Below are 11,460 nucleotides of genomic sequence, written 5' to 3'. Positions count from 1 at the left end.
ACTTTGCTGAAGGTGTTTATCAGCTGGAGGAGATCCCTGGTAGAATTTTTGGGGTCACTTACATATACTATCATATCATCTGAAAATAGTGATAATTTGACTTCTTCCTTTCCAATTTGTACCCCTTGATCTCCTTCAACTGTCTTATTGCTCTAGAAAGGACTTCCAGTACTATGTTGAAGAGATATGGAAAGAGTGGGCAGCCTTGTCTTGTGTCTGATTTCAGTGGGATTGCTTTAAGTTTCTCTCCATTCAATTTGATGTTGTTTATAGGTTTGCTATATATCCCCTTTACTATGTTTCGATATGTGCCTTGTATCCCTGATCTCTCCAATACTTTAAACATGAGTGGATGTTGGATTTTGTAAAATGATTTTTCAGCATCTAGAGACATTGTCATGTGGTTTTTTTCTTTCAGTTTGTTGATATGGTGGATTACATTGTGGATTTCCGAATACTGAACCACCCTGGCATGCGTGGGATGAAGCCTACTTGGTCGTAATGAATGATATCGTTGATATGTTCTTGTATTTGGTTTGCAAGTATTTTGTTGAGTATTTTTGCATCAATATTCATAAGGGAGATTGGCCTGAAATTCTCTTTTTTTGTTGGGTCTTTGTGAGGTTTAGGTCCCGATGTGACTGTGTCTTAATAGAATGAGTTTGGTAATGTTCCTTCTGTTTCTATTTTGTGGAATAGTTTGAAGAGAACTGAAGTTAGTTGTTCTTTGAAGGTCTGGTAGAATTCTGTGCTGAAATCATCTGGTTCTGGGCTTTTTTTAGATGGGAGACTTTCGATGACCACTTCTATTTCCTTGGGGTATATACGGCTATTTAATTGATTTACCTGGTCCTGATTCAGCTTTGGTAAGTCGAATTGATCAAGAAAATTGTCCATTTCATTTAGATTTTCATATTCTGTGGAATATAGACTTTTGTAGTAAGTCTTAATGATTGTTTGGATTTCCTCAGTGTTTATGGTTATGTCCCCCATTTCATTTCTGATTTTGTTGATTTGGATGGTGTCTCTCTGCCTTTTAGTTAGCTTGGCTAAGGGTTTGTCTATCTTGTTGATTTTCTCAAAGAACCAGCTCTTGGTTTCATTGATTCTTTGAATTGTTTTATTTGTTTCTAATTGATTGATTTCAGCCCTGAGTTTGATTATTTCCAGCCGACTACTTCTTTTTGGTGTGTCTGTTTCTTTTTTTCTAGGGTTTTTAGGTGAGGCGTTAAGTTGCTTGAATGAGCAGTCTCAAATTTCTTCTTGAAAGCACTTAGTGCTATGAACTTTCCTCTTAGCACTGCCTTCATTGTGTCCCACAAGTTTGGGTATGTTGTGTCTTCATTTTCATTGAGTTCTAGGAAGACTTTAATTTCTTCCTTTATTTCTTCCCTGACCCAGCTGTCTTTTAGTAGCAAGTTGTTCAGTTTCCATGTGTGTGTAGGCTTTCTGCTATTTCTGTTGTTATTGAGGTCGAGCTTTATTCCATGGTGACCAGACAAGATACAAGGGATTATTTCAATCTTCTTGTATCGTTGAGGCTTCCTTCATGACCAACTGTGTGGTCTGTTTTGGAGAAGGCTCCATGAGGTGCTGAGAAGAAGGTAAATTCTTTTGTGTTTGGGTGTAAAGTTCTGTAAATATCTGTTAGGTCCATTTGTTTTATGACCTCTGTTAGAGAAATTGTTTCTTTGTTTAATATCTGTTTAGTTGACCTGTCCTTTGTTGAGAGTGGGGTGTTGAAGTCTCCCACTATTAGTGTGTGGGGATCTATGTGTGGTTTAAGTTTTATCAATGTTTCTTTCACAAATGTGGGTGCCCTTGTATTTGTGTCATAGATGTTCAGGATTGTGATGTCTTCCTGGTGGAATTTTCCCTTGATGAGTATGAAGTGTCCTTCCCCATCTCTTTTTATTAATTTTGGTTGAAAGTCTATTTTATGAGATATTAGAATGGCTACTCCTGCTTGCTTCTTGGGTCCATTTGTTTGGAAAGCCATCTTCCCACCCTTTACCCTCAGGTAATGTCTATCTTTGTGACTTAGGTGTGTTTCTTTTATGCGACTGATTGCTGGGTTTTGTTTACGCATCCATTCTGTTAGTCTGTGTCTTTTTATTGGAGAATTGAGTCCATTGATGTTGAGAGAGATTAATGATCAGTGGCTGTTAGATCCTTTAATTTTGATGTTGCCTGTGGTCATAAAGCTGTGTGTTTGGTTGCTTTTTGTTTTACTGTAGTGAGGTTAATTATTTCCTGTGTTTTCTTGTAAGTAGTTAGTTTTCTTGGGTTGTATTTTCCCTTCTAGTGTCTTCTGTAATGCTGGATTTGTGTGTTGAAATTTGTTTTTGTCATTGAATATCTTGTTTTCTCTGTCTATGAGGACTGAGAATTTTTCTGGGTATAGTAGCCTGGGCTGACATCTGTGTACTCTTAGGGTCTGTATGATATCCGTCCAGGCCCTTCTGGCTTTCATAGTTTCTGTTGAATAGTCAGGTGTGATTCTAATGGGTTTGCCATTATATTTTACTTGGCGTTTTTCCCTTGTAGCTCTTAGTATTTTTGCTTTGTTCTGTATACTTACTGTTTTGACTATTATGTGGTGGGAGGATTTTCTTTTCTGGTCTAATTTATTGGGTGTTCTGTAGGCCTCTTGTATTCTTATTGGCCTCTCCTTTAAGTTGGGGAAATTTTCTTCAATGATTTTGTTGAAAATATTTTCTGGGCCTTGGAGCAGGGAATCTTCTTTTTCATCTATTCCTATTATTCTTAGGGTTTTTTTTCTCTTTTAAAAATTTTATTATATTTATTACATATATATTTACAATTTTGTCACTTTTTAGTAGCTTTTCTTTTTTGTTTTTTTTCACTATTACTTACACTTTATTCATTTTGTATCCCCCCAAAAGCTCTTCCCTCCTCCCCTCCCAGTCCCACCCTCCCTCCCCCTTCTTCATGCATGCCCCTCCCCAAGTCTACTGATATGGGAGGTCCTCTTCTCCTTCCTTCTGATCTTAGTCTATCAGAACACATCAGAAGTGGCTGCATAGTCATCTTCTTTGGTCTAGTAAGGCTGTTCCCCCCTCAGGGGGAGGTTATCAAAGATCAGGCCAATCAGATTATGTCAGAGGCAGTTCCTCTTCACATTACTATGTAACCCACTTGGACACTGAACTGTCATGTGCTACATCTGTGCAGGGGTTCTAGGTTATCTCCATGAATAGTCCTTGGTTTGGAGTATGAGTCTCTGGGAAGTTCCCTGTGATCAAATTATCTGGTTTTGTTGCTCTCCTTGTATGGTTCCCGTCCTCTCCAGCTCTTACTATTTCCCACTTCTTACATAAGATTCCATGCACTCTGCCCAACAGTTGGCCATAAGTGTCAGCATCTGCTTTGATATACTACAGGGCAGAGGTTTTAGGAGGCTCCCTGTGATAGGTTCCTAGGTTGTTTCCTGTTTTCTTCTTCTTCTGGTGTCCAACACAAATCGAGCCTCAACAGATACAAGAAGATTGAAATAATCCCCTGTATCCTGTCTGATCACCATGGAATAAAGCTGGACCTCAACAACAACAGAAATAGCAAAAAGCCTACACACACATGGAAACTGAACAACTTGCTACTAAATGACAGCTGGGTTAAGGAAGAAATAAAGGAAGAAATTAAAGTCTTCCTAGAACTCAATGAAAATGAAGACACAACATAACTAAACCGTGGGACACAATGAAAACTGTGCTAAGAGGAAAGTTCATAGCACTAAGTGCTTTCAAGAAGAAATTTGAGACTGCTCATTCAAGCAACTTAACGCCTCACCTAAAAACCCTAGAAAAAAAGAAACAGACACACCAAAAAGGAGTAGACGACTGGAAATAATCAAACTCAGGGCTGAAATCAATCAATTAGAAACAAATAAAACAATTCAAAGAATCAATGAAACCAAGAGCTGGTTCTTTGAGAAAATCAACAAGATAGACAAACCCTTAGCCAAGCTAACTAAAAGGCAGAGAGACACCATCCAAATCAACAAAATCAGAAATGAAATGGGGGACATAACCATAAACACTGAGGAAATCCAAACAAGCATTAAGACTTACTTCAAAAGTCTATATGCCATAAAATATGAAAATCTAAATGAAATGGACAATTTTCTTGATTAATTCAACTTACCAAAGCTGAATCAGGACCAGGTAAATCAATTAAATAGCCCATTATCCCCCATGGAAATAGAAGCAGTAATCGAAAGTCTCCCATCTAAAAAAAGCCCAGAACCAGATGGTTTCAGAGCAGAATTCTACCAGACCTTCAAAGAACAACTAACTTCAGTTCTCTTCAAACTATTCCACAAAATAGAAACAGAGGGAGCATTACCAAACTCATTCTATTAAGCCGCAGTAACCATGGTACCTAAACCACACAAAGACCCAACAAAGAAAGAGAGTATTCTTAGGTTTTGTCTTTCTATGTTGTCTTGAATTTCTTGGAAGGTCTGTGTCATGAATTTTTTAGATTTAACATTTTCTTTGACAGATATATCTATTTCTTCCATTGTATCTTCCACATCTGAGATTCTTTCTTCCATCTCTTGTAGTCTATTGGTTATACTAACCTCTGTAGTTACTGTTTTCTTCCCTAAGTTCTTTCTCTCTGCAATTTCCTCCATTTGTGTTTTCTTTAATTTTTCCAATTCTATCTTCAGGTCTTGAGCCATTTTGTTGATTTCCTTCACCTATCTGACTGTATTTTCCTGTTTTTCCATCAATTCTTTAAGCTGTTTGTTTGAACAAATCTCTGTTTCTTTTATTTCATTTAGTGATTTAAGCATTTCAAATAATACTATTAATGGGCCATATACTCAGTGAATCAGACTTATGGAGAACTTTCTTATATAACTTCTTTTTATTCCTTTGAGACTAGAGTGATGGCTCAGTAATTAAAAATACTGGCTGCTCTGAAGAGGACTCAGGTTCCGTTCCCAGCACCTACTTGATGATTCATAAACATCTGTTAATCCAGTTCCAGGGGATCATATTTATTTTTCTTGCCTCTTCAGGTACCAGGCAATTATGTGGTGCATATGTATAGATGCAAGCAAACATTCATACAAATAAAATATTTAAAATGATTTCTCTAGATAAACACTTTTTACCTGGAAAAGATTCCAAAGGCTCTTCTAACAGTTAATTTTGCTGTTTCCGCCATTAACATTTCCCGTATTGTGTTTGCATTGTAGACTTCCTGAGAAGGCTGTCTTCGCCAATCCATTTACATGTCACAATTGTACCTAGGGAAAATTTCTCTCTAAAAAACAGGTTCTTTTAAGAGGACACTCTTTCAGAATCTGGTAGTTTTGCTTTTTTCATAGAGCCCAACAGTAGTATATAATTTTAATCTTCTTAATTTTCCTAGCTTTTGTACTGAGAAGCTACTGATGGCAAAACAAAACAATAAAACAAAATAAAACAACCAAACAACAAGAACAAAGCCCAGATATTATAGAGCTGCTAACCCTGACAAGTATGGTACACTCAGTACATTATAAGAAAAGCAGATTAGCTGGCATATTGTTTTAGTTCTAAATCTGTCTTCTCTTTAATTTTGGAGGCCATTGTAACCAATGTTACAATATGAAAATACACACCAACATACCAGCACCAAAACCAACAATTTGGGAGAGACAAGATTTAAGTATGTTTTGTTCCAATAGTGTTATGACAATATGATAGATTTGGAGCATAATGTTCAAACTCTGTACACAAATGAATGGAATCATCTGAGTACCTGTCATTACTTTGACTTTCATAAACAAGAAAGTTTCAAAGTTGTTCAATTTCCAGTCATACAGAAATTGAACAAAAGTAAACAAACATTTTAGAAAATAACATTCAGTAATATCATCAGATTATGAAGACTTTTCTTCCAGTTTAAACATATTTTGTCATCATAATTGAGTTTTTAATATTCTTTTTATTATAATACTTTATTTTTATTAAATACAGTTTATACCCTTTGTATCCCACCTGTAGCTCTCTCCCTCTTCCCCTCCCAAGTCCACCTTTTCTCCTTTTTCTACACCCATGCCCTTCCCCCAGTCCACTGATAGGGGAGGTCCTCCTCCCCTTCCATCTGATCATAGTCTATCAGGTCTCATCAGGACTGGCTGCATTGTCTTTCTCTGTGGCCTGGTAAGGCTGCACCCCCCCCCCCCAAGGGGAAGGTGATCAAAGAGCAGGCCAATCAGTTTATGTTAGAGACAGTACCTGTTCCCTAAAGAACATACTTAGACACCATGGGCTGCCATGGGCTACATCTGTGCAAGGGTTCTAGGATAGCTCCATGAATGGTCCATGGTTAGTTAAGTCAGCATAATTTTTATATATTCCTATTTTACCATGTTACTAAAATTTAACTGGGAGGGCAATATTCTACTGAACATTTTCTTAACTTCCTTTTCTTTTGTTTCAGCTTTTAATGTTTTAATAAGTTTGTTAATAAAGTTTTAAATATCTAATTTACTTTTAAGCTCATCTCCCAGGTCATCTTATTTTCTTGCAGAACTACCAGTACCATGCCACATATAACAATTTCAGAATCTAGACCATAAAGTAAAATTGCTTTCAAATGTTTTTAACTTAATATTTTTATCAATTGTCAAAAACAAATTTACATAATTTTAAGAGACATAGTTCTATACGCTAACAATTTCAAAGTAAGTTATTGTAAGAATGTAAAATTGAAATTTAATTCTACATATTTTATTAATAATTAATACTGCTTAATGTTTATTTCTAGTACAGCTATATTTGTTTTCTAAACAGCTTTAAACCCATTTTAGAAAAAAATCAGTATGACTGATGTCATTTAGTTGTTTTATTACCATTTTTCTTTTTTTAATTTTTATTTTTTTATTAATTACACTTTATTCACTTTGTTTCCCCCCTAAGCCCCTCCCTCCTCCCTTCCCAGCGCCACCCTCCCTCCCCCTTCTTCACGAATTTCCCTCCCCAATTTCACTGATAGGGGAGGTCCTCCTCTCCTTCCTTCTGATCTTAGTCTATCAGATCTCATCAGGAGTGGCTGTATTGTCATCTTCTGTGGCCTGGTAAGGCTGCTCTCCCCTCAGGAGGAGGTGATCAAAGATCAGGCCAATCAGATTATGTCAGAGGCAGTCCCTCTTCCCATTACTATGTAACCCACTTGGACACTAAACTGCCATGGGCTACATCTGTGCAGGGGTTCTAGGTTATTTCCATACCTGCTACTTAGTTGGAGTATGAGTCTCTGGGAAGACCCCTGTGTTCAAATTTTCTTGTTCTGTTGCTCTCCTTGTGGAATTCCTGTCCTCTCCAGATCTTACTATTTGCCACTTCTTACATAAGATTCCATGCACACTGCCAAACAGTTGGCCATAAGTCTCAGCATCTGCTTTGATAGTCTGCAGGGCAGAGCCTTCCAGAGGCCCTCCATGGCAGGTTCCTAGCTTGTTTCCTGTTTTCGTCTTCTGATGTCCTTCCTCTTTGCCTTTCAGGATATGGATTGAGCATTTTAGTCAGGCTCCTCTAGCTTGATTAGTTTCTTTAGATGTACAGATTTTAGTAGGTTTATCCTGTGTTATATGTCTATATGAGTGAGTATATATACAGTTTGTTGCTTTTTAACTTCTTTAGTTCTTTATATATTCTGGATATCAGCCCTCTGTCAGATATACAGTTGTTGAAGATTCTTTCCCAGTCTGTAGGCTGTCATTTTGTTCTGGCAACAGTATCTTTTGCTTTACAGAAGCTTCTTAGTTTCATGAGGTCCCATTTATTGATTTTTGATCTTGGAGCCTGTGCTATTGGTGTTCTGTTCAGGAAGTTGTCACCTCTGCCAATGAGTTCTAGGCGCTTCCCCACTTTTTCTTCTACCGATTTAGGGTGTCTGGTTTTATATTGAGGTCTTTGATCTACTTGGGCTTTAGTTTTGTGCAGGGTAATAAATATGGATCTATTTTCATTTTTCTGCATGGAGACATCCAGTTGAACCAGCACCATTTGTTGAAGATGCTGTCTTTTTTGCATTGAATAGTTTTGGTTTATTTGTCAAAAATAAAGAATCCATAGGTGTGGGGGTTTATTTCTTGGTATTCTTTTTGGTTCCATTGATCCTCCTTTCTGTTTCAATGCCAATACCATGCAGTTTTTATTACTATTGCTCTATGGTACAGCTTGAGATCAGGGATGGAGATACCCCCAGATGATCTGTTGTTGTACAGGATCATTTTGGAAATTCTGGGGGTTTTGTTTCTTTATATGAAGTTGATATTTTTTCTTTCAAGGTCTATAAAGAATTGAGTTGGTATTTTGATGGGAATTGCATTGAATCTGTAGATTGCTTTTGGCAGAATGGCCATTTTCACTATGTTAATACTACCGATCAATGAGCATGGGAGATCTTTTATCTTCTGATATCTTCTTCAATTTCTTTCTTCAGAGACTTAAAGTTTTTCTCATACAGGTCTTTCACTTGCTTGGTTAGAGTCACTCCAAGGTACTTCATATTATTAATGGCTATTGTGAAGGGTGTTGTTTCCCTAACTTCTTTCTCAGCCCTTTTGTCATTGGTATACAGGAGGGCTTCTAATTTTTTTGAGTTAATTTTGTATCCAGCCACTTTGCTGAAGGTGTTTATCAGCTGAAGGAGTTCTCTGGTTGAATTTTTGAGGTCACTCATGTATACTATCATATCATCTGTGAATAATGAAACTTTGACCTCTTCCGTTCCAATTTACATTTCCTTGATCTACTTTAGTTGTCTTATTGCTTTAGCTAGGACTTCAAGTACTAAATTGAAGAGATATGGAGAGAGTGGGCAGCCTTGTCTTGTCCCTGATTTCAGTGGGATTGGTTTGAGTTTCTCTCCATTGAGTTTGATGTTGGCTCTAGGTTTGCTATATATTGCCATTACTATGTTTAGGTATGTGCCTTGTATCCCTGATCTCTACAAGACTTTAAACATGAATGGACGTTGGACTTTGTCAAATGCTTTTTCGGCATCTAAGGAGATGATTATGTGGTTTTTCTCCTTCAGTTTGTTTATGTGTTGGATTACATTGATGGATTTCTATATATTGAACCAACCTTGCATGCCTGGGATGAAGTCTACTTGGTCATGGTGGATGATATTTTTTATGTGATCTTGGATCCAGTTTGCCAGTATTTTATTGAGTATTTTTGCAACAAGGTTGATAAGAGAAGTAGGTCTGAAGTTCTCTTTTTTTGTTGGGTCTTTGTGTGGTTTAGGTATCAGGGTGACTGTTGCTTCATAGAATGAGTTTGGTAATGTACCTTCTGTTTCTATTTTGTGGAATAGTTTGAGGAGAATTGGTGTGAGCACTTCTTTGAAGGTCTGTTAGAATTCCACGCTGAAACCATCTGGCCCAGGGCTTTTTTTGGAGGGGAGACTGTTGATGACTGCTTCAATTTCCTTGGGGGATATAGGGCTATTCAGTCTTTCTACCTGATCTTGGCTTAATTTTGTTAAAGGGAATCTATCAGGAAAATTGTCCATTTCATTTAGATTTTCAAATTTTGTGGCATATAGGCTTTTGTAGTATGACCTAATGATTGGATTTCCTCAGTGTCTGTCGTTATGTCCCCTTTTTATTTATGATTTTACTACTTTGGATAGATTCTCTCTGCCTTTTAGTTAGTTTGGCTAAGGGTTTGTCTATCTTGTTGATTTTCTCAAAGAATCAGCTTTTTCTTTCATTGATTCTTTGAATAGTTTTGTTTCTATTTGATTAATTTCAGCCCTGAGTTTGATTATTTCCAGCCATGTGTTCTTCTTGAGTGTACCTGCTTCTTTTTTTTTCTAGGGTTTCAGTTGGCCTATTAAGTTGTTTGTATGTAATGTTACAAATTTCTGCTTGAAGGCACTTAGTGCTATGAATTTTCCTCTGAGCACTGCTTTCAATGTGTCCCATAAATTTGGGTATGTTCAGTGGGAAATAGTAAGAGCTGGAGAGGACAGGAATTCCACAAGGAGAGCAACAGAATAAGAAAATTTGAACACAGGGAACTTCCCAGAGACTCATACTCCAACCAAGGACTATCCGTGGAGAAAACCTAGAACCCTGACAATGCAGCCACTTCTGATGAGAACTGATAGACTAAGATCAGAAAGAAGGAGAGGAGGACCTTCCCTATCAGTGGACTTGGGGAGGGGCATGCATGCAGAAAGGGGGGGAGGGTGGGACAGGGAGGGTAGGAGGAAGGGGCTTATGGGGGGGATACAAAATGAATAAAATGTAATTAATAAAAGTTAGAAAAATTTTTAGGAAGTCTTTTCTTTATTTCTTTATATCTTCCTTAACCCAGCTGTCATTTAGTAGCAAGATGTTCAGTTTCCATGTGCGTGTAGGTTTTTTTTTTTTTTTAATTTCCATTGGTGTTGAGGTCCAGCTTTAGTCCATGGTGGTGGGATAGAATACAAAAGATTATTTCAATCTTCTTGTATCTGTTGATGTTTGCTTGGTGACTACCTATATGGCCTATTTTAGAGAAGGTTCCATGAGGTGCTGAAAAGAAGGTATGCTCTTTTGAGTTTGGGTGATCTGTAGATCTCTTAGGTCTATTTGATTTAGGGACTCTGTAAGTGCCTTTATTTTCCTATTTGGTTTCTGTCTAGTTGATCTGTCCCTTGGTGAAAGTGGGGTGTTGAAGTCTCCCACTATTAAGGTATTGAGATAAATGTGTGATTTAAGCTTTAATAATGTTTCATTTACGAATGTAGGCGCTCTTGTATTTGGGGCATAGATGTTCAAAATTGTGATCTTCTCTTGGTAGATTTTTCCTTTGATGAGAATGCAGTGCCCCTCCTTATCTTTGTTGATTAATTTTTGTTGAAAGTCTATTTTATTAGATATTATGATAGCTACTCCAGCTTGTTTTCTGGATCCATTTGCTTGAAAAACATTTTTTCCAGCCCTTTACTCTGAAATAGTTTTTATCTTTGTTGCATAGGTGTGTTTCTTGGATGCAACAGAATGTTGGATCTTCTTTCCGCAACCATTCTGTAAGTCTGTGTCTTTTTATTGGAGCGTTGAGTCCATTGATGTTGATAGATACTGGTGACCAACAAATGTTACTTTTTTAATGTGGGTTTGATGGTATTTCTGTGTTTCATTGCTTGTATTCTTTTGGTTTTTTGTTGTTGTTGTTGTGTAGTTATCTATGTCCTATGTTTCCTTGGATGTAGTTGTTTTCATTTGGTTGGAATTTCCCTTCTAGTAACTTCTGTAGGGCTGGGTTACTGTGTAGATATTGTTTAAATTTGGCTTTGTCATGAAATATTTTGAATTCTCTATGTTGATTGAAAGTTTTTCTGGATATAGCAGTCTGGGTTGGTATCTGTGGTCCTGTAAGGTCTGCATGATATCTGCCCAGGCCCTTCTGGCTTTCATAGTTTCTGTTGAAAAGTCTGGTG

This window comes from Psammomys obesus, unplaced genomic scaffold (assembly GCF_907164565.1).
Source record: "Psammomys obesus unplaced genomic scaffold, mPsaObe1.curated_primary_1811, whole genome shotgun sequence".
Classification (NCBI taxonomy): Eukaryota; Metazoa; Chordata; class Mammalia; order Rodentia; family Muridae; genus Psammomys; species Psammomys obesus.
The sequence above is the reverse complement of the archived record's forward strand: the minus strand, read 5'-3'. Positions refer to the sequence as shown.